The sequence below is a fragment of the Echinops telfairi genome, unplaced genomic scaffold, assembly GCF_000313985.2.
Source record: "Echinops telfairi isolate 266 unplaced genomic scaffold, ASM31398v2 ScPeMD7_9;HRSCAF=40, whole genome shotgun sequence".
Classification (NCBI taxonomy): Eukaryota; Metazoa; Chordata; class Mammalia; order Afrosoricida; family Tenrecidae; genus Echinops; species Echinops telfairi.
In genome coordinates, this window is record NW_022103906.1 from 47,425,603 (window position 1) to 47,452,795 (window position 27,193).

Here is a 27,193-nt window from a genome sequence, read left to right on the forward strand (position 1 = left end):
CAAGGATTGTAAAGAAAAAAACCACATCTGGAGGAGGAAATGGTATCAGCGCTAAATTGTGAACACCTGCTTTGCAGAAGGCTATGGATGACAGTAGAAGCCCCAAATCTTGCAGGGCCCCCTATTTAAATAAAGCAAAGAAATGGTGGTGCCACGTCACCTCATCTCTGGGACTTTCGTTATTTTTGGTATGTTATAGCTTGTAAGACCCCAAGGTTGTGGGGAATCCCAGGCCACATGATTGGGCCATGCCCAAGGTGTTCTGTTGTGTGCTACCAGACACCTAATATCACCCCACTAGATATTAATGAAGACATGTCTATGTGGTTCCAGTCCCTAGTTGTCAAAGGTCAAATAATGCCTGCCTTGAGTATTATGTTCCTTTAAAACCTATCTATATGGGATCCAATTGATAACAGCCACTAGAAAGATTAGACAGGAAATTTAGGAGGCAGAGGGTTTATGTTAATGGTGGACGAACAATTTATACAACTCAAACAATGTAATAAATGGCACTGAATTGTACAAGTAGACATTATGGAATTGGTGCATGTACACCTACCACCAACAAAAGGTGAAAGACCGACATGCCAACTTTTGAAACCAAGGACCCAGCCATTGAAGCAGATCCCATTGGAATTCCCAAGCTATAGACTCGAAGAGCATAGTAAGTGTTTGTTTTTATGTTCGGACGTGTTGTCAGGCGAGACCAGTTCCTGGAAAAGGACAGAGGAGCAGCAAAAAGGATGGAGGTCCTTGGCGAGAGGGATTGGCACAGTGGCTGCCACCATGGGAACAATCATAGGAACAAATGGTTTTTAACAGTTTTATTGGCACTTCATTCACATATCCTACAATACATTGGTTCAAGCGTATCAAGAAGTGTTGTGCAATCATTACCATAATCAGCTTTAGAACACTTTTCTTCTTCGACTAGAAACCATGGTGAGGATGGGGCAGGGCCACGCAGCGCTTTGCTCTATTGTGTAGAGGGCTGCTATGGGTCAGCACCAACTTGTTGACACCTAACAACCACAAGTGGTGGTTTTTATGCTTTGGGGTGGTATCTTAGTTTCCCACAGGTCCCTGCGTGGCATCAATGGTTAGGCAATCGACTACTGGCCTCAAGGTTGGCAGTTTGAACCCACCCGGTGGTAGGGATAAACCAACCAGAGACACTGCTATTGATGTGCTTCTTAGAGTTGATGCTTTGAAAACTCTCCTGGGCAGTTCTACTGTGAAGCACAGGGGGCAGATGTGAGTCAACTCGACAGTAACTAACAACCATAACCTTCATTGTTGCAGACTGAACGACTTACAACAATGCAAATTAATTTTCTTATGATTCTGGAGACCAGGTGTCTAAAGTTAAAGCATCAGCAGGATCCAGCTTCCTCTCAAAGCTCCTGGGGAGAATACTTGCGTGCCTCCCCAACCTTCTGTTGGCTCTGGCTACCTTGGCATCTTAACGCCAATTTTTGCCCCCATTTTCATGTGACCTTCACCTCATGCCTCCTTGTGTCTTTTTTTCCTGTCACTTGCAAGAACCCCCGTCATTGGAGGTATGACCCACCCTAACTTATCTTGAGATCCTTACCATAGGTACCTCTCCAGAGACCCTTATATCAAATGGAGAACATTCTGAGCTCTGGGGTGGACATGTCTTTGGTGGGGCTGGGGGCTGCCACTCAATGTACTAAGGACCGGGATGCACAAGTCCCCTGAGCACACAGCACAGCAGTAAACTCGGCATTAACAACCCTCTATCGATGGTTCTCCTTTCCCCATCCCTGTTCCTCATCCCTTCACTGTGTTTCTTGGGATCACCTCCTAAATAAACTATGCACATGTAGTTTTGTCTCAGGGATTTAAAAAAAAAGAGAAATTCAAAGCTAAATGAATTCTTGTCATCATTTCAGCAATATAAGTGACTAAGGATTATAGAGCACACCCACACCACCAAGAAGTTATTCAGATGGATACACAACACGTTTAAATGCTGCAAGTAACACTTTAACAGGCTGCGGAAGGGGCTAAAACCTGGAACAGGACTGGTGGTCCTGAGAAAGCATAAAAGTTAGAGAAGGTGATGAGTTACGGAATCCAGCGAAACTTCTGCCTGGAATGAGGCGGGTTTTACAGGCTGTTTGCAATGATGTCAAACAAAAGAAAAAGAGGTTGAAGGCACATTGTAATTTTAGGGGTTTTTTTGGGAGAAAAAAATCTAACTTAGATTCCCAAATCCTGAAAGCATGCCTTTTAAATATCTTGGACTTTGCATTCGCAGGTTAACACTTCGGAGGGAAGTGCTTTAACTAAGGGAATTTAGAAATTGAGACGACAGTGAGTGTCCAGCAGAATTATTAAAGTTTTAACATCGATAGGGTTGCGCCCCCTTCCCCCAACACACTTTAGTAAGGTAGATTAAATCATCTGGAGGGGCTTAGGTGGAGAGCAAATGCTTTGAGAATGATGAGGGCAATGAATGCACACATGTGCTTTACACAATTGATGGATGTATGGATTGTGACAAGAGTTGTATGAGCCCCTAATAAAATGATTTTTAAAAAAAGTTAGCTGGCAGCACACTGGAGTGTGTGTGTGTGTGTGTGTGTGTTCCTGTACACATGCATTTCCCATGTGAAATTGAAAAACAAAAGTGTCATGCTAGGTCATTACTGCATTTGAAGGAGACCACCCAGGAACACTGCTGATCACACAGGGCACCGACCGCGCCCCTTTCGATCGCATGTCCCACCAGGTTCACAGTGAGGGTGCCAACACAGGCACAGGGAGTCCGACTTTCTTTTTTTTAACATGACCACATTCCCTCTCCCAACACCCACTCACATACCTTCGCCTCAACCATTTCTTTATCATGTTTATCTGAGTTCCTATTAAAATATCTACAGATAGTCGAGGGGGGCGAAACTGTGTGCCAGGGTCTAGCATGGTGTTGGCGACATATTTATAATATTTGTTGGATGAATAAGTCAGTGTCGCACGCCCAGTGCACGCCATCCTTTAGATCACAAATACTGTTCATTCCTGCTTTGTAGTCAGTACAACGCCCCACCTAGAAGTGACCCTTGGTTGCAAAACTGCAGTGAACAAGACCCAGACGGAGTGTCTCTTCCACATGCAGGCAGCAACAGACTCCGCTCTGAACAAGCATGCCGTCCACACAGCTGGTGTCCTAACCACAGCTCCTGACAGGTCACCCCTTGCTCAGAAAGAAGTCAGTTGCTTTGTATAAATATTTTATACATGACTACTGAAAACAAAGAGATGAGAGACCAAAAAAAAAAAAAAAATGCTGAAAGAATGGCAAGAACTCATTATCTGGTTGGGGGCCAAGTGAAAGTCAGTTGCAGTTGTTCCATGAACAGTGAAAATGTCAGGCCCTGCCAGACGGGACTATCTGCTGGTGCAATTTGGCACCGTGATTACTAGGTCAAAATTGCAATCGCAAAGCTAGTGTTGCTCATCCACTGCCAAGCAGGATCAGCTACAGAAGGCAGAACACCCCTCAGAGAGAGGCTCCCCGGATCCACTCCTCCTCACTCACTGCAGGGAGTCCATGTGGACTCCTGGTGACCACCCAGGGCCGGGCAGAACGGACCCTGGGGGCTTCTGAGACTGCAATTCTTGACGGGAGCAGAAAGGCCCACCTTCCTCCTGCAGATACAATTACAGTTAAACACACTGAGCAGCTACAACTTGCCGGGCAGCTTTCTAAATGTTGTTTGTCACAACTCATTTCATCCTCTCAACCACCTTCTGTGCTGTTTGTATTGACAGAATCTCCAACTCGACAGACGAGGGCACTGAGGCACGGAGAGGTTACATAACCCGTCTAGCGGGTTCTACATGGGGCTGCTAAACTCAGGGTCAGCAGTTCGACATCGCCAGTTGCTCTCCTGGTGAGAGATGAGCCTCGCTACTCCCATGAACAAGTAGTGTCTCAAAAATGTATAGGGGCAGTTCTACCCTGTCATACAGGGTCACTATGCGTCCGCCGAATCAACTTGACAGCCGTGAGTGAATATCGTTTACCATAATGGAAATGGCCCAATGGGAGTTTACACCCCAGCAGTTTGTCTCCAAGATCCATGTTCCTAATTGCCACACGATACTGCTTCCCCTCACCATAATGTGGCACATAAACTCAATACAGTGTAAATGTCTGCCTTTGAAGATAAGCTAGAAGCAGTATCAAACAAAGGCGTTTTACCTCCAAGGCTAATTCTCATAGATGTGAAGCGGATAATGTTGTGAGGAGAATCTAAGCAGATTACATGCTATTTTATTAATGTTGTAGCCCCATAGTACTATCTGGAACTGCTTAAAGCTCAAAGTATCACCACTTCCTGGTCTGCATTCCTTTAGTGGGGTGTAGTTCATGGTGAAGCTAAGAAAATAAGGTGTACATGCTGGGTTGTAGTTCTATAGTCACTCCACACCATGTTTTCCTTCTCTATAATCTGTAGTTACAAAGCCATATATTATTATGTATGTTATGCAATGCTTCAGAAACCCTGGTGGCATAGTGGGCTATGCATTGGGCTGCTGACCACAAGGTCAGCAGTTTGAATTCACCAGTCACTCCATGGGAGAAAGAGGAGGCTTTCCAGTCCCATAAAGAGTTATATTCTTGGAAATCCACAGCGGCAGTTCTACCCTGTCCCACAGGGTCACTATCAGTCAGAATCAACTAGATGGCGGTGAGTTTGGTTTGGTGTAATGCTTGGTTTCACATTTAGTACTGTGAGCCCCAGGCGGGCTGGACCAGGTTCCTCCTGGTTACTGCTGTGGGTCACACAGAAAAGGTGCCATATGAACTCGAACCACCTCTTTCAGGGTCTTGCCAGCACTTGCTCATTCCTGTCACCTTCATTTCATTCTCCTCCCAGCTCTTTCCCCTTTGCCACTGGCAGCTACTTAATTGTTAACATTCTTCCCTGTATCCCGATGTTTTAGTAGTTTCTTCCTATTCACACCTTCACACTGGAGACTTGGATCTCCCAAGAACACCTCTCCTCTTGCCTCCATCTCCTACCAAGTTAGGATGCAGGCAATGAAATTCCTCACCTCCTTTGAAGCGGAGATCATCAACTTTGCAGCAGTCCAGTTTCCTGTGTCTCTTCCTCACTCAAGAAAGACTCTGACCCGTAGTTTTACCCGCCCCACCCCTACCTCTGGGCCCCTGCCCCTCTATTCCAGCTCTGAGGGCTTCACCAGGATGACAGTCTCCGAACTCAAGCCCATGCACATTATAATCGCAATGCCGTGAATTACTGAATGTGACTCTTCGGCAACACCCTTGCTAACTCTCACCAAACAACCTTCTTTTTTCTGAGGGGTCTGGGTGAGAAAGTAAGGGAAGATGCTGACTGGATCAGATGATTCAGCTCTGAGTGATTATTAACAGAGTTAATTGTGATGCCCATCCTGCCGGGTATAAAATGAGCCATCTCAGAAGCAGGAAAGTGAGATTTCACTACCAGCAAGAGAGATGAGCCAGGAGTGGAGCCTATCTTTTGGACCCCAAGATCCCTACCTATTGAACTTCCTTGATCCAGGAGACAGTTCTAATACCAGAGTGACAGAGGAGCAGCAAAAGCAGAATCAGCAGCCCAAACATGACAGAGCATTGGACTTCCTAGCTCACAGATCAAGTAAAGCTGAGTGCTTTTGTACAGGATGCTGGCTTGTGGAGTGGGGTGCCTCTGGGCACTTTATTGGTGGAAACTGGGTATACTAAGCACACAGCTGGAGCTAAGTGCCTTTAGTCTGAGACTTATGTTAGAGAAGCATGCCCTTTGGACCTATACTGGTAGCTCTAAAAGAACGCTGTAACATCGTGCTAGCCCAGCAGAGGCCAAGCCAAAACACTTCAGGATAGAGAGAGGTCAACTTACAGGCACAGCAGAGAAGAAACTATTTTGACTGACTGATTGGATCCTGAACATTTCTCACATGAATTGTACACCTGAAATGTCACTAATTAACTGTGTTAATAAACCCCACCATTATGACTATCATCTGTGGGTTCTGTGTGGTCACTGCCACAGAAGCAGACTGACGACTAATGTCACGAGGTATAAGCATGGCAGCATGTCTCACTCAGCCTTGTGGCAATCAAGTCTTGGGAGCCAGGGTGTGGCTCCCACACCATTTTCCACAGCTACCTTGGAACCCTGATGGCATAGTCATTATGTGTTGGGCTGAGATCCACTCCATATAGTTGCCAGTTCAACCACCCGCAGCTCCAAGGAAGACAGACTGGGCTTTCTACTCCTGTCAACAGTTTCAGTCTTGGAAACCCACTGGGGCTCATTATGGGTCAGCATTGACGCAATGGCAGTGAGTGTGGTTTTCGACAATCCAAGACCATCTGTGGACCAAATTCTGGGTCTTTTCATCACTCATCGAGCTTCATTCAGAAGTCCTCAGTTTTACTACCTAACTCTCATCTGAACCCTCTCTCTCCCTCTACAGCCTCAGCCCTGGCGACCCACTCCTTTGTCTGTGACACATAGCCTGGTATCCTTTCTTCTCACTGCTCTCGAGCAGGAACATCTCCACACTGAACAAAGCTGCAATTCACCATCTCCTTTCCCTCCCTACATTGGCCGGCCATCACAGGAGAAAATCCCATGGCTTCACATTAGGGGCTACTACCAACCAGGCCCCCTAACTAGTGTGGGGCTCTTTTACTCATTCCCCAGCGTCTCCCTTGCCCTTCTAAACCTTCCCCATCCATTTCAAGCTCTGGCTCACTGTTAGCAGACCTCATTGTGACCTGGTGGCACAGTGGTTCCATGTTGGGATGCTCATTGCCAGGTCAGTAGTTCAAAGCCAGCAGTCGCTTCTCAGGAGTTCTACCTTGTCCTCCAGGGTCGCTATCAGTCAGCATCTACTTGGTGGCAGTGAGCTGAATATGTTGTCCTCAAAGACCATCAATTGTGACCTAGCTCTGCTTTCCAGCCACTACGCACCAAGTTCTCAACTGAAAAACTCATCTCTGCCTCATTCTAGTCAGTCTCTGGGCCGGGTGGTGCCTTCCTCTTACTCAAGAACACCCTTCACCCTGTCTTTGGAGTGACCTCTTTAGCACGTTTCCCTTTGTCAAGTTTTCCTCTTTCATTGTTTCCCCTGACGCCCCTCAGTTTAAACCAACGGTCCAAACTCACCTATCCTGAAGAAAAACAACCCAAACCAAAGTGTAACGCCGCCCCCCCCCCCCAAAGCAAAGACAGTGAGCAAAACACAAGGCACATGAAATCCAGCCGTCTCTCCCATCCCGAACTACACCATGGGTGCTCTTTCTGTTCCTTCTCAGACCAAAGTCTCCCAAAGACGGCCTCGGCTGCATTCACCACTTCTTCACACTTGGCTGCTTTGGGTTTTACCACTGGGCAGGCACGTTCTGTGGAAACCTTTGCCCCCAGGCCGTTATGGTCCTGGCACTTGGGATACCCTGGGACTTTGTGTCCACTTGTTCCTCGGCTTTCTCTTCACTCGACTGAGACCAGGAGACACCTTAGAGGGCGATGTGGGTTAGGTTTCTCTGGTGGCCTCACTGCTTGGCGCAGCATCTGGAACATGGGCGGGATCCATACATGTTTATTGAATGAAGCATTTCCATACAAAGTTCTGTCAAGTGGCTGGCTTCAAATTGCCTTCATACTGCTTTATTATGAGTATTTTTGACCTAACAAAAATTGTTGTTCTGCTCATGGCCAGAACAACATTGTTCCCATCTGCTTCAATGAGCTTCTACCAAGGTCTTGGCAAGGTCTCCTGGTTCAGAGTCCTCCTGGTTGAAGTCAGCTCACTAACACATCATTTCTTCACCCCCATACTCTTCTAGTGACCTCTGGACTTTTGGAGGCCTTAAATTAGTGAAAGTTATGGGAAAAAATCAATTATGAATTGATGACGTGCATTTTCTGAAGTGAAGCCATTCATCCATATTACCCCAAACCATCATCTATTATCACCATAAATTCATAAAAGTAAAAATATTTCAACAACAACAAATTAAGGGAAGAATAAATTAAGGGGATTTACATTGAATAAATTCAGTAGCATATGAGGGGGTACCAAAGAAAACCTGGATTTTTTTTCAAAGCTTTGTATTTAAATTTTTTTACAAAAAAATCCCTATCACCTTCAAAGTACTCTTCATCACACTTAATACATTTGTTAATCTGCAATTCCATTCTTGGAAACATTTTTTCAAACTCATTCATTTGTATGGTTGAGTTTTTTCCCTCTGTTTTTTTCTTCACCTCTTCTAAGCCATCACATTGCTGTCCTTTCATGTCCCTCTTCATTTGCAGGAACAAACAGAAGTTGCACCCAGTGAGGTCAGGTGAGTTAGGTGTGTGAGACAAGAGAAGCATGCTGTGTTTTGCCAAAGACTGGCACATTGAAATGGCCGTGTGAGCAGGTGCATTGTTGTGGTAGCAGTCCTTCGTCTCCCACAAATAAGGCCTTTTTTTGTTACACACTATTACACAATCTTTTCAGACTAAATAGAAAGCTTGATTAACAGTCTGACCTGGTGGAACAAACTCCAGATGCATTATGAGTCAACATTTTCATCCATTTGGGAAGCTGACATACGTCCATAACAAGGCTTGTCATTAATCGACATTTCACCTTTTTTGAAAAGAGAAAATCACTCATACACTTGAGTTTTTCTAATAGAGCTGTCCTTGTAAGCTGCGTTCAACATCACAACAGTTTCTGTGGCATTTTTCCCGAGCAGGAAACAAAGTTCACAGCCACATGCTGTTTTCTTAAATTGGCCCATCACAAAAAAGGTTAGAGGGAAACTGCTTGTACGAAAATTCACTGTGACCAGAGAACCTTCTGAGGCGATGCCACTTGGTGCACTAACTCCGAGTGAGTTGCTTGATGCTCAGCTAGCGGGGAAATTGTGCACTACAAAAGGTTTACCCTGAGGAGTGTTTTCCTGTTTTTTCTGGGTACCCCCTCATAAAACATTTCATATGTTCCCTTTTCTCATTTTGCAATTGGTCATTGAAAATTTTATTTGGATCGAACCAATCTGTAGAAAAGGATTTGATTAATAGTTTTAATCACGATAGACCCAATTTTACATCTACGTGAATACAATATTTTATGTTTACATGCTGTCATGGAGTCAATACTGGCTCACAGTGACCCCATAGGAAAGGGAAAAACTGCCCCTGTGCGTTTCCATGACTGTAACTGTTTAGGGGAGCAGAAGCCCCCACCCTTTTCTGGAAGAGCCCCTGGTGGTTTTGAACTGCTTACCTTGCTGATGGTATCTTATGGCATTAGCTATTAGTGCTGCAACACAGCAATCTGCAGGATTTTTCTTTCTATTTTAAATGGCAAAACCCTATGAAGAAAAGTCTATCAATGCAAGGACTATTATCCATTTATCCATCCATCCAAAAATCTTCACTGAACAATAAGCCATGTGTATAGAATGTAATTAAATCCTGCCAGTTATGGTAGAAAAATTGAGCTTGAAATCATGAGACCTGGATTTTAGCCACATCTCTGAACTTTAATTTCTTCATCTGTAAAATGGGGATAATAATATATGTTTTCTATTTGAAAGAATCTCACGAAGGTGAATTTTGTATAATATTTTAAAAACATGTAGGGCACTATAACAATACAAGGCATAATAATAATTAGTGACATATTTTATTGAAATATTGAAACGTGAGAATTAGAGATAAAAGCAATTCTTACTAACAAATAAATTTCCTTTTACAAAGTTATCAAACTAGTATATCAGGAAATGACATACTTTCTGATATCAGCAAAGTATTTAATGATCTTGTGATATTCTTTTAGACTGGATGGGGGAATGGAACAATTGGATTGAAACATATATTGACTAAGCAGTTGAACTTCAAATGCATTCATTATAAAATGGATATGGACTTGGAGGGAGATTGCTAATTTTGTTATTGATTGCATATATACAAAGTGTAGGGTGCCACAGAGCTAAAAAAAAATCTAATAGATGCAACAAAAATGACTTGGAAATATCTCAGTGGGCTGAAATGACAGGGAGGAGAATGCATACAGAAAATGAGCAAGAGTACATGCAAGTGGGCTGAGTGCCAACTCTATTTTTAGGCTCAAGTAAAGAGAACAAATTCTCTGCAGCACAAGAGGGAAGTCTTGAGGATTTGAGTTCATGTTAAAATAACCTCTTACTTATAAGTGAGGGCTTCAAAATGTTTGTGGAAAAGTGGAATTTTTCCAAGAACTTTTTGAAGCCCCCTTGTAGGTGATCAAAGGAGCTCTTGTGGTATAGTGGGTTATACACTACGCTACGAATCACAAGATCTGCAGTTCAAAACCACCAGTCGTTCTTCAGGAGAAAGATGAGTCTCACCCTTAGAAACCCAAAGTGGCACAGCACTACCCTGCCCTATAGAGTTGACTCCTTGGCAACAAGCATGGTATTTCTGTTTTTGAAAGATCATAAGCTTAAATGACCATCAACAGGGCACAGGTGGCTGGGGGGAAAAGGTAACAAATGCACCGGAATTGAAGATTGAGTTAAGAATGCCTTATAACCCAGAACAAAGGACGAAAGAGCCCTACCATATCTTGCTCAAAGGTGATGTGGAATATTTATTTGCTAAAGAATTCTATTAACAAACTGGGAAACATGTAGAAAACACTATTTAGAGAACTTCAAACCTTGCCCAGTAAGAACATGTTAAAATTACTGGAGATACACCTTGGTAATTTGCTTTCAATTACTTGAAAGACTATCCCGAAGAAGTATCAATCGATAAACACAATTTGGAGTTCCAAAGGCTTGTACATTACAATTGTCTTTCTGGGGTCCCTGACCAATTACTACTGGCTCAGGAAAAGGGGGTAAAAAGAGTCTCTTGATTACCCTTCTGTTGAGGCTCAGGATTTATTTCTAGCAAATGGTAAATATGATCAAGAACCCAAATGAGAAAGGAATCTCACCTATGTATAGAGCACCCAGGTTTACTGGTAAATACTGTGTACATTTTAAATCCATTCTAAGAAAGTTGGGAAACATTCACAGAAAGCCATCTAAAGAATACTGGGGAATGGGAGCTATCAAATCAGATATAACAACAGAATTTGGGTTACCTTTTAGATGCTTCTAAGAGTAGTTTCAGATTAATGTCACAGCTGAACTATAAAATATCTGGTACTCCTGTAGAATTTATTTGACTAAGAGAGTACATATGTTACAAATATGAATGGTCAAGTGCAAATTTTAGCTAAATTACTGGGCAGAAATCTAAAATGGGTGTTAGAAAGAAACTGTCATTGGGGATTTTCTTAGCTCTTGGCACGATGTCTGAGTCAGTAAAGCTTTTTAAAACCTCTGTTGGAAGCTCACTGCCACATGGATCTGCTCCCACATGGTTGTGCTTGCGAGGAGAGGCGAGTTCCCTTCTCCAGAACAACAGACCCACGCCCTGTTTGTCAGAAGGTTGTGCTGTGGTGGCTTGCATGCTGCGATGATGCCTGAAGTGATGCCATTGGCATTTCAAATACCGAAGGTGTTATTACCCATGGTGGACAGGTGTCCATGGAGCTTCCAAACAAAGACTGACTAGAAGAAAAGGTGTGATCTCCTTTCGACAATTATCCACAACACAGTCCGGGAAGATGAGCCCCACAAAGGAAAAGGCAATGCACACTAGCCCAACCAGAAACTCAAACAAACCAAAGAGCATGAAGATGGCGTGGACCGGACATGGGTTCGTTCGGTGATATATGAGGTCTCGCCTGAGTTAGAGTGGACTCAACAGGAACCACCAACAACAGAGCAACAGACATTGTGTGTGTGTGACAGAAGTAAGATGATAAAACAAGCAACTACAAAGTTTTTGGAGTAATGACTACTGATTTAGTTCGTTTCTGCTCCTTCCTGCCTTCTAGTTTATCTGAAAAGACTGAGTACATGACAGAACCTCTGCTCACTGAGAATACCAACAGAAGGGGTAATCCATCTGAGCCTGTCAGTTCGATGGCCTGAATGTGTGCTTAGGAAGAGGAGGAAGTTAGTTATTCTGGGCCAATGCCATATGCTAATTTAGTTTGCTTGCCCTTCTCTAACAACCTTCATATATTAAAAAGTTAAAGAGTCTTGAGAAAATAAAAACAAAAACAGAGGCAGAAAATACTTGGAAGTAATGAAAACACTGCTAAGCTTTAACATCTGGACCTCATCATTGCAACCTTGACGTCAGGACGCAGCCCAGATGCTAGTAACTATAGTAATCATCTAAAGTTGGGGGGCGGGGGGAGGCGATCTTTCCTTTAGTTCGCAAAATCCTTCTTTGCAAAAGTCCTTGAAAATGCAACAGCTTAAGGACATATGTAGTCTATCAAATATCTAGTTTGGGGATTATTGTGCTATGCTGTCCCATAGGTTCCTATCCCAGCGATCCTAGTGCAACCGCACGAGAGCACTACAAGGCTCAGCACCGTCCTCACAGTGGCTGTGGTGCCTGATCACGTGGGAGTAGTAAGGTGCTCCATCTCCTCGTAATGTGGTGGTCACCTACTTGTAATTCCCACTCCCTCCTCTTTCTGTCCCCCAAACCCACCCCATGAAGGAAAGACTATAAAACATTTGGAAAGCCTACACGAGGGGAAAGTGAATATAAAAACAAGGTCAAGCTCTGGGCTTCACTGACAAGTGGCATAGGTCAGAGCGTGATTCTTGTTCATTCCCAGGTCGACTGCCGTTCTTGGTTGCAGTTCCTTAGACGAACTGCCAGACTTCTCTGTTCTATGCATATTTCTTACATTTATGGGGCCATGGGAGGCTAAGAAGAGGTCAGAAAACAGACTAAAAAGACAACTGTATCTTGTGTTTCTTCTCATTTTTTATCAGGGTATTGAATTAATGTGCAATTAACGCTTTCGGTCATATAAAGAGGCTCTGTGATGCAGGCTTGTGTTGACATAATGATGAAATATCATGCCACAAAATTTCACAAGCTCTGGTATCACCTAGTGCTCCCACTGTCAAACATCACAAGAATCCATTGACTGGTTTGTGCTGTGAGTGGCTGTTGAGTTGATTCTGACTCCGGCTGACTCCTTGTGTGCAGAGTAGAACTGCTGTACACGGTTCTCAACCCCGTGACCTTGGAATTGGAGTGCACCACACCTGGCTGAGTGGGTTTGAACTGTCAACTCTTTGGTTAGTACTGGAGTGCTTAACCCTGTTTGCTACCCTAGTTCCTCTGCTCTCTGGACAAAGACCCAAAATATTATATAAAATAATGGATCTACTATATCTCATAACACATAAAAAACGAACTCGGGATGCATCAAAGGCCTAACTGTAAAATCTATAGACTATCAATAAAAAATTAGGAGCACAGTTTGAGGCCTTCGTACATGCTATAAAGAGCCCTGGTGGCTCTGTGGGCTAGGCACTGGGCTGCCAATAGCAAGGATAGGAGTCCAAACCCACCAGCTTCTCCTTCACTCAAGATGAATCTGTCTGTTCCTGTCAAGATTTATAGCCTCGGAAAGTCTAGAGCAGGGGTGCTCAAACCGTTTAAACAGGGGCCAGTTCACTGTCCCTCAGAGCTGTTGGAGGGCCGGACTAGAGTTTTAAAAAAAACTATGAACACATTCCTATGCACACTGCACATATCTTATTTTGAAGTAAAAAAAGGGGGGCAAAAACACCCGGGCCTGATAAATGTCCTCGGTGTGGGTTAGTCTGAGGAGCCCTGCGCTGTCGGGTTGCTGTGAGTCAGAATCAACTCAATGGAAGTAGGTTTTGAATCTGGTAACACATGATACCAACATGCTATCAAACATGACTGAAAACCCATGAAGAGCCACAGACAAACTAGATGACTGGGAGAATGAGACGTTGGGAGCATGTTATCTCAGAGGCCAATCCCTGGTAGAGCAGAAGAGCAGCGAAAACGATGGACATGGTAGCTGCGTGGACACAGTGGCTGCCCCAGGGGGCTGACACGTAATCACGGAGAGGATGGCTTAGTCCCGCTGTCCGTAGGGTCGCCTTGAGTCGGAACTGACTTGATGGAACCATAATCTGCATGGAAAGAGTTCACCAAACAACAAGGCAATGTGAAAACCAGCAGACTGGGAACAATTTTGTGACAAAATGTTTGTGTCATTAATCTCTAAAATGTATAGAAAACTTTAACACCTCAACAACAAAAAAGACAAATAATCCAATGAATGAATCTATGGAAGGAGAGAAATGAATATAGATTCTTGACTAACCTAGAGAAAGGATTTTTAAAAATGGTCTATATTACTTTCTTATGATTTCATGTTAGAGCTGAGATATCACTAAAGACCATTTAACATGTAGCAACATGTTTAACATTCATTTACTTAGGAATCTGAGTAGCGACGGTCAAGGGCACAGGTCCTGGAGATCGATGATCTGGATTCAAATCCTGACTCCCTCAAACAAGGGCCTGTGTAATACTGGAAAAGTTAATAACACATCTCTGAAGGTCACTTCTACCTTCTATCAAATGTCAGAGTAATACTTATTTCATGGCATTTTTGTCATTAGTGACAAATGTATGGAAGAGTGTACAATAGTGCATGCTAATTGAAAGGAGAGTAATAAATGCTATTATTGATAATATTAAAAACAGAGTATGTCCTATGCAGCATTGTATTCTAATATACTTAACAAATACTCCACAAATAGTTTACTGAATATATGAGAGAAAGAAAGCATAAACGATTTGGTGGTTAAAAATGACAGCCTTCCATGTTAGCCAAGTGAACTGACTAATGAGTTTCTGAGCTGGCCTATCCTTGCTGTCACTGTCTGGGGTTGTGTCTGCCCTCTTTTGCCAGGAGTCCCCGCACCCACACATCTTCATGCACCAATCCAACCATCACCTAAACTTATTAACTGAGTTCCATCCCCACCTTCGCCCTTGTGATGTTGACAACACCGTTGTCATCCTGGGTCACTGCAGCTGCCCTTGACAGGCTGCCTGCCATTCTGAAAGTGCTCAGTTAATCGACCTTGATATGTTAGCACTGAACTGCCTCATCAGGTTTTCTTCTCTGTGATCTTTATGAGACCGGATTGTCAGGCCTTTCCCTGGAAGCTATTCAGTGAGTTTAAATAGCCAACTTTTCATTATCATCTGAATGCTTAATTGTTATGTTATCACAGCCCCTCAATGATATTGTGCTTAGAATGAATTATTGGCAACAGAACACCTCCCTGCTGAGGGGTTTTGGGGAGGAGACGAGCTAATCAGGGTGCAGGGTAGCAATGATGAAACATATAACTTTCCTCTAGTTCTTTAATGCTTCCTCCCCCCCAATATCATGATCCCAATTCTGCCTTGCAAATCTGGCTAGACCAGAGGATGTACATTGGTACAGATAGCAGCTTGAAACACAGGGAATCCAGGATAGATGACTTCATCAGGACCAGTGGTGAGAGGGGCGAGGCCTGGAGGGTGAAGGGAATGCGGGGCAGAAGGGGGGAACAATTCCAAGAATCTAAGTACAGCCTCCTCCCTGGGGAATGGACAGCAGAGAAGAGGGCGGAGGGAGTCGTCGGACAGGGTAACTTATGACAAATCTATAATAATTTATGAATTATGAAGGGTACAGGAGGGAGGGGGAAAACGAGCAAATGATATTGAGAGCTAAAGTAGAGGGCAAATGTTTTGAGATGGATGAGGGCAACAGGTGTATATAGGTGCTTGACTCAATAGATGTATGTATGGACTGTGATAAGAAATGTACGAGCCCTCAATAAAACAATTTTTAAAAAAGAATGAATTATTGCATGAGCAATGGCTTTTCTTCCTTTCTTTTTTAAAAAAAATCATTTTGTTGGGAGCTCATACAACTCATCACAATCCATATATACATCCACTGTGTCAAGGACATTTGTACATCTGTTGCCATCATCATTCTCAAAACATTTGCTTTCTACTTTAGCCCTTGGTATCAGCTCTTCATTTTCCCCGCTCCCTCCCCACCATCCCTCCCTCACAAACCCTTGATAATTTATAAATTATTAATATTTTGTCATGTCTTACATTATCTGATGTCTCCCTTCACCCACTTTTCTGTTGTGCCTCCCTCAGGGAGGGGGTTATATGTAGATCCTTGTGATCGGTTCCCCCGTTCTACCCCACCTTCCCATTACCCTCTTAGTATTGCTACTCTCATTATTGGTCCTGAGGGGTTTATCTGTCCTGAATTCCCTGTGTTTCCAGTTCTTATCTTTAGCAGTGCACATCCTCTGGTTTAGACAATGACTTTTCTTATTACTAGTTTCTAAATGGTTTAATGGACAGGCTCTTTGACCAAAATGGACTTGGACAAATACTGACACCAGTAACACATGGATTTGCACACTGACATACTTGGCCCTTCATAACCTTTTATGACATATAATCTGTGCATGTCTTGTTTGTATTGGAAGAAATGATCAAGAATCAAGTTCCTCCCTGAATTTCTAAACTGCTGAGATCAAGACGTCACCAAGTACTTGACCTTGGTGGATATGATTCATGCCACAAAGCTAACTTTCTGGCTAGAATTTTCTACGTAACCTTGTCACCCCAGTACTACGGAAGCCACCTTAAAAATAAAAGAAAAAGTACAGCTGTCAAGGTAGACATGCTTTACTAATTAAACTGCTGTCTGGTTTCAAGAAGACCTCAGAGGATATTTTTAGTGTAAAGATGAATTCAGCATAAGCATTTTGGGGTTCATCCAGCTATCATGACTCCAGAGGAATTGTATTCCATGACAATTTGAAATTCTCTCCTGTGCCCCCTTTTCAATCAAAATCCTTCCATAAAACCTTTGATAAACCTATGCAGGGATGGTAGCTGGGCACCAGTCAATGCTCCGGATCTCCGGACAAAGGAGGCGGCTGTTCACGGAGGCAGTGAGCTACACAGTCCACTGTTCCCTCCTCTTCCTGATTCTCTTGCTTCCCTTTTAGAGCTCGATGGTCAGAGCTCTAAAGGTTGAACTTGATGGCTACTTATAGGCTTTTAAGAGCCCCTTGAAGGAACTACGCAAGTTAAGTTCCTTAACACGTTGGTGTAAGACTCAGGTTTAGGTTTAGGATTAGGGTTGGTATTAAACAAAGAGTTGGGTTTAGGTTTGGTGTTAGAATTAAGGTAAAGGTTACGGATAGATTTATGATAAAAGTTTAAGATTAGACTTGGTGTTGGTTTTAGGTTTGGGTTAGAGTTGGTGTTAGATTTATGGTTGGGGTTAGGGTTAGATTTAGGATTATGTTTACTCAGAAGGTTGCTGTTAGACTAAGGTTTAGTGTGTTAGGGTTGGTGGTAGACTTAGGGTTAGCGTTAGGACTAGTGTTAGGAGCACTAAACCCGACACTAGGCTTGTTAAGTGAGCTGTCCCATGAAACAACAACCCTAAACCTTGAAGCCAAGAAGCAAAATCCTAAGAGGTGCTTGGTTATAGCCTCCATAGCTACTCTTTATTCATGTTGGTTGTTGTAAATATCTCACACAACTTTTGCCAACTCAACTTGTCGCTGCTGTACAACTTATCAACAGCAATTACTTTACTTGCTGTGCAACCCTCCCCTTAATCGATGAGATTGTTCTCTCACTGCTAACAGAAACTCAGGGGCCCATCAACAATAACTCCCCAGTGATGTAGGGGACTTAGTGGACAAGGAGTTTATGTCAATGTGGAAGAGATAACTTGGCCAAGGACATGAGAATGATTACCCATTTCAGAGAATGCAATCAACGTTACCACATTGTATCTGGGGAGATGGTTGAATTGGTGTGCTGGCTGGGGCGTACAGTCTCAGCCACAGCAAAAGTAAAATGAAGTATATTAAAAAAAAAATCTGGCATATCATTGAACAAGTAAAAAGCATCATAGCTATAGGTAGGAACAAGCTTGAGCATGAAATCAACTTTATTTGCTATTTTATGTGACTAAAGATCTGGTTAAAATGAAGATTCCTGAATAAATAAATGTTTGCTGTATTCAACACTAACAAGTTAGTGGATATCCTGATTTTTAATATATATATAGATTTGTATGTATCTAGGTACAAATGTTAACTACATTCAGATTCCGGAGATGATGTGGACTTTGTTAGTGCTGGCTACAAAAAAGAAAGAGGAAGCCAGGCTGTGGGAAAGCAGAGGTGAAAGGTAGAGTGTTCTCATCCTAACCTGCTGTCCTTGCTTGAAGGCATGGGAATTTAACAGCACCTTCTCTCTCCCTTCCTCCCTTCCCCCTCTCCCTTCTTCTCCTTCCTTTCTCACCCTCTCCCTTACCCTCTTCCTCTCTCTTGCTCTGCCTCCTATCTCTCTTTTTCCCTCTCTCTATTATAATACGTTTAGATTAGCAGGCTTTGTAGGCATGCTAACGAAGCAATAACAAAGCTCTTTCCTAGCTATGGAAGTGTCTGAGAAAATACAAGAAGGAAATCATCAAAAGTCAACTTGAAATAAAATAGATGTAAGCACTCACAACAGACACGTCTGAGGCTTTTCAGTGGCAGGGAGCCACAATCAAGTAACCACTTAAACACAGCAAGCTTCAATTCACTGACCCTGTTTTGGAGCGGCTCCTAGCTCAACCTGCATCGCCCCTGGAAGCACAGGAGCAAGGGGGAGAGAAACAGCACATTCCAGCACCTGAAGATAAATAGCCCAAGTGCCCCACTCCAAACTCTTCAGATCTTTCCAGGCCTCCTCCTTCACATTTTTCTGTAGGGCTGACAAATTAAAAATCCCTCTCTTCACAAAGGAGACTGCAGCTTAACTCTATTACTTCCTTTTCTTTTTAACTGTCTTCATTCATTTAAAAAATATTTTATTGTGGTTTGTATGAAAGTTTACACAGCAAATTAGTCTTCTTCTCAATCACACAGACACATTTGGTTTCATGATATTCCGTGCGATCCCTTCTTTGTAACAACACTCATCCCATTTCGTCTCTGGGCCCCCTCTTCCCGTTTCCCCATCTTCCCTGCCTGTTTCTGTTGAGTAACTTAGCTTTGGGGGCAAATGCTGCCCTTTATGGTTGATTGTTCTGCGAAGCTCCTTCCTGACAGGAGTTTCTGTTCACTTTAAAGGCCTGTCTGCTGTTCACAATAGAGCAAGAGAGTTAGCAAGAACTACAGGAAAGAAATACTATTTTTATTATTTGTTTACAAGAATATGCTATGAAGATAGCAGCAGATTTAGATTTTGTTAGTTTCTAAACAATGACATGTACATATGTAAATACGTCAACATATAACAATAGGGATATAGGTCTATGTACATATATTTGTAGGTTAAGTATTAAGGTAGCAGATGGACATTGGGCCTCTACTCCAGTCCTCCCTCAAAGCAAGAACACTTTGTTCTAAAACTCTGGCATTCTGTGATACTCACCTTTCAACACAATTGTTGAAGACAAAATGGGTGCATAAGCTATTGTGGTGAAGGAAGCTGGTGGTGCCCAGCTATTAGAAGATATAGTGTCTGAGGTCTTAAAGGCTTGAATTGAACAAGGGGCCATCTAGCAGGGAAGTAACAAAGCCCACATGGAAAAAGCACACCAACCCATGTGATCATGAGGTGTCCATTTTGATGTGAATGAGGTGGGTTAGAATAGAGACCCAAAGCCCATCTGTAGACAATTGGACATCCCCTCACAGAAGAGTCACAAGGAAGGGACAAGTCAGCCAGGGTGCAGTATAGCACCAATGAAACATACAAGATTCCTCTAGTTCTTTAATGCTTCCTGCCCTCCACTATATGACCCTCCAAATGACCCCATTTCTAGCTTACAAATCTGGCTAGATCAGAGCATGTACACTGGTACAGATAAGAGCTCTTGACACACAGATTCCAGGACAGATAAACCCCTTAGAACCAATAATGAGAGTAGTGATACCATGAGGATAGGGGGAAGGCGGGGGGAGAAGGTGGAGAAAGGGGGAACTAATCACAATGATCAGTGTACAACACTCCCACCCAGGGGGACAAACAACAGAAACATGGGTAAAGTGAGACAGTGGATGGTGTAAAATATGAAAATTAAAATAATTTATAAATTATCAAGTGTTCACGAGTGTGGGAGGGTGGGAGGGTGGGGGAAGCAGGGGGGAAAAGAGGAGCTGATACCAAGGGCTCAAGTATAAAGAAAATGTTTTGGAAATGATGATGGCAACATATGTACAAATGTGCTCGACACAACTGATTGTTATAAGAGCCCCCAATAAAATAATGGATTAAAATTAATAAGAAATAAGAAAAGAGCTACCTTTAAATGTATGGGACTTCAAAAAGTTTATCAGAAAAATGAATCAGAAGCTAATGGAATTTTTCCACACACTTTTGAGGCAGGCCCCCTTGTATACCCTCATTTATTTATAATCACTATTCACTGATTTTCACTTTAGTCCTGAGCTTTGGATTCAGGGAATTTGAGCTCGTGTTTCACATGTAAACTTTTACTAGTTCAGTGATTTTTGACAAGTCACTTAAACATTTTCAGTTTGAATTGATACTTGCCTCAAATGGCTGGCCTCTGATCCACAAGGCCTGCAGTTCAAAACCACCAGCTGCTCCAAGGGAGAAAGATGGGGGTTTCTACTCCAGAAAATAGTTACAGTCTTAGACAATCACAGGGGCAGTTCTACACTGTTCTGTTGGGTCTCTGTGACATTGACTCATGGCAGTGAGTTTGGTTTTCAAATGGCTGAGTCTCTTGAACTCGATGACTTATGAAAAGTATTGGATTACAAGAGGTCGCCAAGGAGACTCAGTCTCTCTGTCCCTTCTCCTGGCTGTCTGGGGCTCTGCCACTTCTCCCACGACAGCAGATGCTCTAGAGATGGGTTCTAGAGTATTCCATTTAATTTGACATGTCCAAAGGCAGCTAGAACTCAAAAAGGTTAAGCACACTCATGACAAAATGCCTTCAGTCACCCTTGAGGTCATCCCAGCACTCCAGAAGCTGTGAATGCAAAAAGCTTGCTGCAGAAGAAGCTCCAGGACACTGTGGTCCAATGGTTGCAATGACCAAGGTCCTGACCTCGTAATGTCTGCATTTTACAAACGTAACCCCTCCTGTCTGCAAATTATAGACAGAGGGATAGCACTTCTCTCAGGAGGGGCCCTGAAACATTATCAACTTTATGATACATCTGCCTTTGCTTGTGTGGCACAAGGAAGCAGAGCATCAGTATTATTATTTGTTGATATTTTTAATATTATTATACCGATGCTACTATCCACTGCCATCAAGCGGGTCTCAACTCATAGCAATGTTAGGCGAGCTTTCCAAGGCTCTAGCTCTTATGGGAGCAGACAGCCTCTTCTTTACTGCCAGGAGATGCTGGTTGGTTTGAACTACCAACCTTAGGGTTAACAGCCTGGTGGGCACCCCACAGCATCACATATACTACTATCTATGAAAATTCCACAGCTTTGCTGAACCCGTCACCAGTTTCTTTCCCACATGCCCAACTTGGATTGGAATGTGAATTTGTTTCTTCTAAGAAAGACAGGGGAATGTTGACTTACTTGAACTGGTGTGTGTTTGTGCTGCCGGGGGGTGGGGTAGGGGAGGAGACATGGCGGGGAGGGCAGGGAGCCGGTATGCTCTGATCCTGCATTCCAGCACTGTACACAAGCATATGAGATGATTTAAAAAAAATTTTTTTAAGTAGATTCTTATCTAGGTGAATGGAAGTGACTAATATAGAAATAGATGCAAGAAATAAAACAAATACAAATCTAAAATTAATTAAAAACTAACATTAAAAAATTGGCAAGTGCTGGGAGACCTCGGATGAAATAGAATTATGGAAGGAAAATAAAACTGAAAGGTGTGGGGGTTGGGTGAAAGGGCTGGTCTACATTTGAAGAACAGGAGCAGTTCTAGAGGAGAGATGAGCACGGTGGGTTAGACAGTACGGAAGCAGGCATGCCTATTAGTAATTGTGCATCTTTCTGAGTATATGTGAAGGTAGGAACCTTGGTTTTTCACACACATATACTCACATTTTGCTTTTTGTAAAAGACATTTCATCAATGTTTTGCACTTTGTTTACTTAATAGGGCAGAATAAAAATCATATTTTATGCCCATTTTTTTGCCATAAAACTCCACCGTTTTTTCCATTTGCGGATAACTGATCATGTGTTTGAGGAGGACACCAACTCACAGCAACCCACTGCGTGCACAGTCTTCGAAGTTTACAATTCTTTTTTGGGGACCTGGGTTGTTTACAGAGCCAATCATCAGTTTGACATTGAACAGTTGGTCTCACCTCATTCATGGCAATGCCCCCAGCGTGCTGTCGTTGTTGTACTCCCGCTCTGTCCTTCCGGTCTCCGTTCCTCCATCGTTCCTGACCCTTCTGAACTGCGTTGTTGGGGATGTGTTGCCCTCTTGATCTCGCATGGCTGACTGCTCTCAGGTGCACACACCTCACTGTGTGCTCCTTACAGACCTGCCTACTGATCAGTTGAAAACGTAGCCACAGGGATAGAGTTCTGTCCTAGACCAGACGAATGACTGAGGCTCATAGGGGTGGGGGTTCTAACAGTCGCTTTCTCACCAGTAAGCCCGGTCTCTTTTACCCATGAGTTTCGTTCCACACAATTCTCCACTCTAGTCAAGACCTTCTCATGCGATGCTTTGCGGAGTGGTTTGGCACCATCTCGTTCTGGTCTCAGGGTCATGGGCACCGAGTCTGCATGGCTCATTAGCCCACTGCACTAATCGGTTCGTGTCTTTTTGATTTTCATCACTCCTCTCTCTGGGTGAGAAGTGAGCAACAGTTGCATCTTGGATGGCGGCGCATGAGTTTTTAAGACCTCAGTCACTACTCACCAAAGCAGGTCATACAACATTGTCTTTGTGAATGCTATGTCCTTCACCTTGGTGTCCCCAACACTATGGTCCTAAGCCCCAGGCCCAGCACCTCATTCTGTAAGTGTAAAAAGCAAAATGCCTGATTCTTCGCTATGTCTAAGACGTTTTCATACCGCCCCCCCCCTCCTGTTCCACCATATTTGTCGGGTAACTGCAGCAAAGGTAAATATACATATATACAAATAACCTCTGCCAAACTCATGATTACACCCTCACTCCTTTTCCCACACCTGTTCAACCTTGAGAATTTGCCTCTGTTGCCTTTACCTCTTCCAAATCTCTCAGGGTCTTCCCCTGCCTCTGTAATATTTTCTTGCCAGCTCCCATCTTAATCTATATTGCCTCCCTCTCCACCGGGTTAATACTTATCTACCCTCTACCCTCCTTGTGGTCTACAAGGCTGTCACCCTGCAGAAGCAGATTGCCAGGTCTGTCTGTCTGTCTCCTGAGGTGGCTCTGGGTGGATTTCAACCACTGATCATTTGGCTAGTAGTGCAGCACTTGACCATGTGCCTGACCCAGGGTCTCCTTATTGTTTGAGGAAAGGTTCCCTTTTCAAGCGCTTTAAATAGTTGATCTCCTGTGCCGTGTTCCCTAGGGCACCCTCCATCTTTAATAGAACCGGGAAGCTTTCATTTGTTTGTTAGAGTGAACTGTTTTGTTAGCTGGTCTCTTAAATATTTTTTAACGCAATTCTAAATCACATTTTATTTTTCTCCATATCGTCCCTAGAGATGTTGTCTCTTCTTCTAACCTCAATACCTAACTAAGCCCTATTTACACAAGTAAAGACTCTGAGGACACACAAATATATTTTATGCTTAATAATATCTTTAACACAGACTTAACTGCATTTATTTTACCTTGACCTACAAAAAAGAGACAACACTAAAGAGAAAATTGATTAGTTTCCACCTTCATTTCAAATAATCCTGAGCTACCCTTTTCTTAGTTCTAGTGATACTTAAATTATTCCTTATCTTATACATATAGAAATTGGCATTGTTACTATCTTGTTATCTCTAATACTTATATATATATTTTCAATTATATACTGCATTATTTTTATGGCATTTGAAAATTACTTTTTTCTATAGCGCGTATTCTTAGATATTATTTCTGGGACACTAAACACATATTGGACAACGATTTGGTGATATCATGCGCACTTATCTTAGCCCGTGTTGTTTTATTATTAGACGACTCACTTGTCTTCTAGAGGAACTTTTACACGTTATACACGGAGATGGACAATAATACTCATTACAGCAAGAGCTTGCAGCCATAAGTAATGGGAAAAAATTAAATGCTGATCAAAAAATAATGAGTAAGTGAAGGTATATTTATACAATAGCATTAAAAAGGAATGAACTTGATGGTTTAACATGAATCCATCTCAGCACTTTGTTTGGAGCAAATGGCTGCATGAGCCTATTTGCAGTATGACTCTGTTTAATACTTTTAGATGCTCAAAACAATAGCTAATATTGTTTTGGGATATGCAAAGACTATAAAAGAAGTATGGGAATGATTAATCCAAGTTCTGGGGAGTACTGGGAGAGTTGGGAGGAAGAGGGAGAAAAATGTAGTCCAGGAGGAGGACACGGGGGTACACACCAATAATTTTAATGTTGTATTGCTTGTTAGTGGCTGGTGCTTACTGCCTGCCTAAAATATTTAATAATTTTTTTTGTTATTAATGAATAATAACATATTGAAAGATAGCTCTGAAGAAAGTACTTTTGAAATGCCAAGACACCAGTTTCTTTCTTTGTTTTTTGCAGGGGAGAGCGAGACCGCAGTCTCCCATTACCACAAATTATGCAGTTGAGTTTCCCACATTTGGGGAAATCGCAGGGGTCAGCACGTCCGGAGTGCAATGGATAAGCCTTGCTCTGGGAAAACCCCACCTTCGTGATCATGGTATCTTCCCTGCCAGGTAAGTATGCCAAGACACCAGTTTCAAATGTTACCAGAATGATATCGAATCAAAGAGCAATGGGAACATTATGGAACTAGCAGCTTAAGACACACAAGACGTGGGCTCAAATGCCCCAGTGTACAAGTCATGGCCCATTAGCTACAGCAACATCACCTTCGTTTTACCCAAGCTATTAGTACATACTTCAGTCTTCAAAGTGAGCAAGGATTACTTACTCTTACAAAAGTTATTAAAAGCACTTAGCTTTTGACCCTTAAGAACTCAATTTGTACAAGGTTTGGGTCAGCTTTTTTTTTTTTTAACCTGGTGTAATAAAATTTGTCAGATGTCATTTTCCCGTCTTCTTTCCAAAACAAAGGCATTATGTAGGTATTGTGATGAAAAATCATGCACTTTTATTTAGAGACAAAATAATACATTAAATTATGGCCCCTTTCAACTCAATTTAAATGTTTTAAGTTCAAAGAAGGATAATGATATGGGGCTAGGAACAGAAAGCGTTCATACACCAGGACAAACTGTGCTTTGTAAGTTTATCACACTAAGCAAGTTGGAGTCTTAAATGGGTCACAAAATAAGGAGAAAAGTTCACAAAAGAAGTCTGAGAGTAAGGGATGCATGTGGGTAGGTGGTAGGAATTAATGAGGGTTACAGGCTAGGAAGGTTCACTCAAAGAATATTTCACGCTGCAAAGTGGGAGTCCTGCTAAGGGTCCCAGAAATAAAAACATTTTCTAGACACTGGCCTCCCGAGCCTGGGAGCCATAAGTGTGTGTGGAGGGACTGAGGAGGTGAGCCGGTGGTGCTGACCCATTTGCCACAATCTCTTCAGAGTAGTCTTTGAAAGCACCCTGGTGCCCTGTCAGGGCCCTTCTCAGACTGCGGTCGTCCTGCTCCCTGAAAATTCAATGTTTATTTTCCCCGCTTCTCAGCCTATTAGTACTTGGCTCTGATGTGCCGCCTAATCCTTGGGGGATGTGTGGGGTGGGCGGTCAGGGGCTGCTGATGTTGTCTTAAATGGTGCAAAGGGCATTTACAATCGTTTTTCAGGCACCCTTTCAAATGGTTTTTCTGGCATTTATCCTCCGTGTTTATCTTCAGTTGTGCAACAATTATGCTATGCCAAAGAGCTTGGCTGGAAGCTCTGTCTTGGGTTCAAAGTCATCAATTTATACAGTCAGTGAAGGGCACCTTTCTGTATCTTTCTTTGTTGCCTGAGCCAAAAAAAAAAAATTATAAAATGAAACGAGGAAGGAAGGAAAGAAGGGGGAGAATGAGAGAGAAAGAGGCAAAGAAATACTATACACTGACTATCATATAGAGCTCATTTATATCACATAGATCTCATTTATATCACATATGTTTCATTTATATCACATACATCTCATTTATATCACATACATCTCATTTATATTAGCATTGTCGCTGCTGTTTCTTGCTGGGCGTCAAGTCAATGCTGACTCACTGTGACCCCATGTGACAGACGAACAATGCTGATAAGGTGTTCTCGGCTGTAATCAGTTTTTCTTAAATAATAATTTCAATGGCCTATGTTTCACATATTATACAATTTAATCATTAAATCATATTCAGAAGAGTTGTGCAATCAGAACGACAATCAATTTCAGAACATTTTGATCTCCTACTCATGTTTGTTAGCTTCTCATTTCATTCCATCCTCCCGTCATGCCCCTATCCAGTGATAGATCTACCGACCCTTGATTTCATATACAGAAAATCATATAAAACACAATCATACAAAAATCATCAAAAGCTACCAAACAAAAATCCAGCAATGACTAGACAAAACACAGTCAAAGAGAAAGCAGGAAGCAGTAAAAAACGGAAACACCTTTAAAATGGGTCAACAGGGCGATCAAATGATACGGGGATGCATTTTAACCTAACTACAACTGCCATAATTGGCCTCACAAGGCTCTCTGGCAGATAACGAGGTACCTCACACCCCTCGACTACAGTCAGAGGGGATTCACTGGAGACTCCGTCCATGCAGGGACCCTGCAAATGGGCTTTGGGCTTCCACTGTCATGCACGGAGGCTGTAATCTTTATCTGAGCAGATCGACAGGTGTTTCTCTCAAAGAGCCACTGGGGGGCTGAACCCCCATGCTTTCCGACAGTCGCTTCAACCGTTGCACGTGGCATCTTAGATCAGAATGAAGTATTGCATATTTTAGTGTTAAATGTTCGGTTTCATGTTCAGCACCTCGATACAGGTTCCACTTGGTTTCAAAAGACATCCATAGGGCCATTCCTTTGGGCTGATGTGCTCATCACTCA

The 27,193-nt window shown here is 42.8% G+C and overlaps 1 protein-coding gene and 1 non-coding gene across 4 annotated transcripts in view; both read right to left on the minus strand.

Moving 5' to 3' along the window:
* Positions 1–27,193, minus strand: part of DLC1 (DLC1 Rho GTPase activating protein) — a 485,036-nt gene that overhangs the window by 169,492 nt on the left and 288,351 nt on the right. The gene's annotated exons all lie outside the window — the stretch shown is intronic.
* On the minus strand, positions 24,734–24,899 carry LOC115868411. The gene has a single exon (XR_004045582.1). It is a non-coding gene; the product is annotated as a U1 spliceosomal RNA (small nuclear RNA).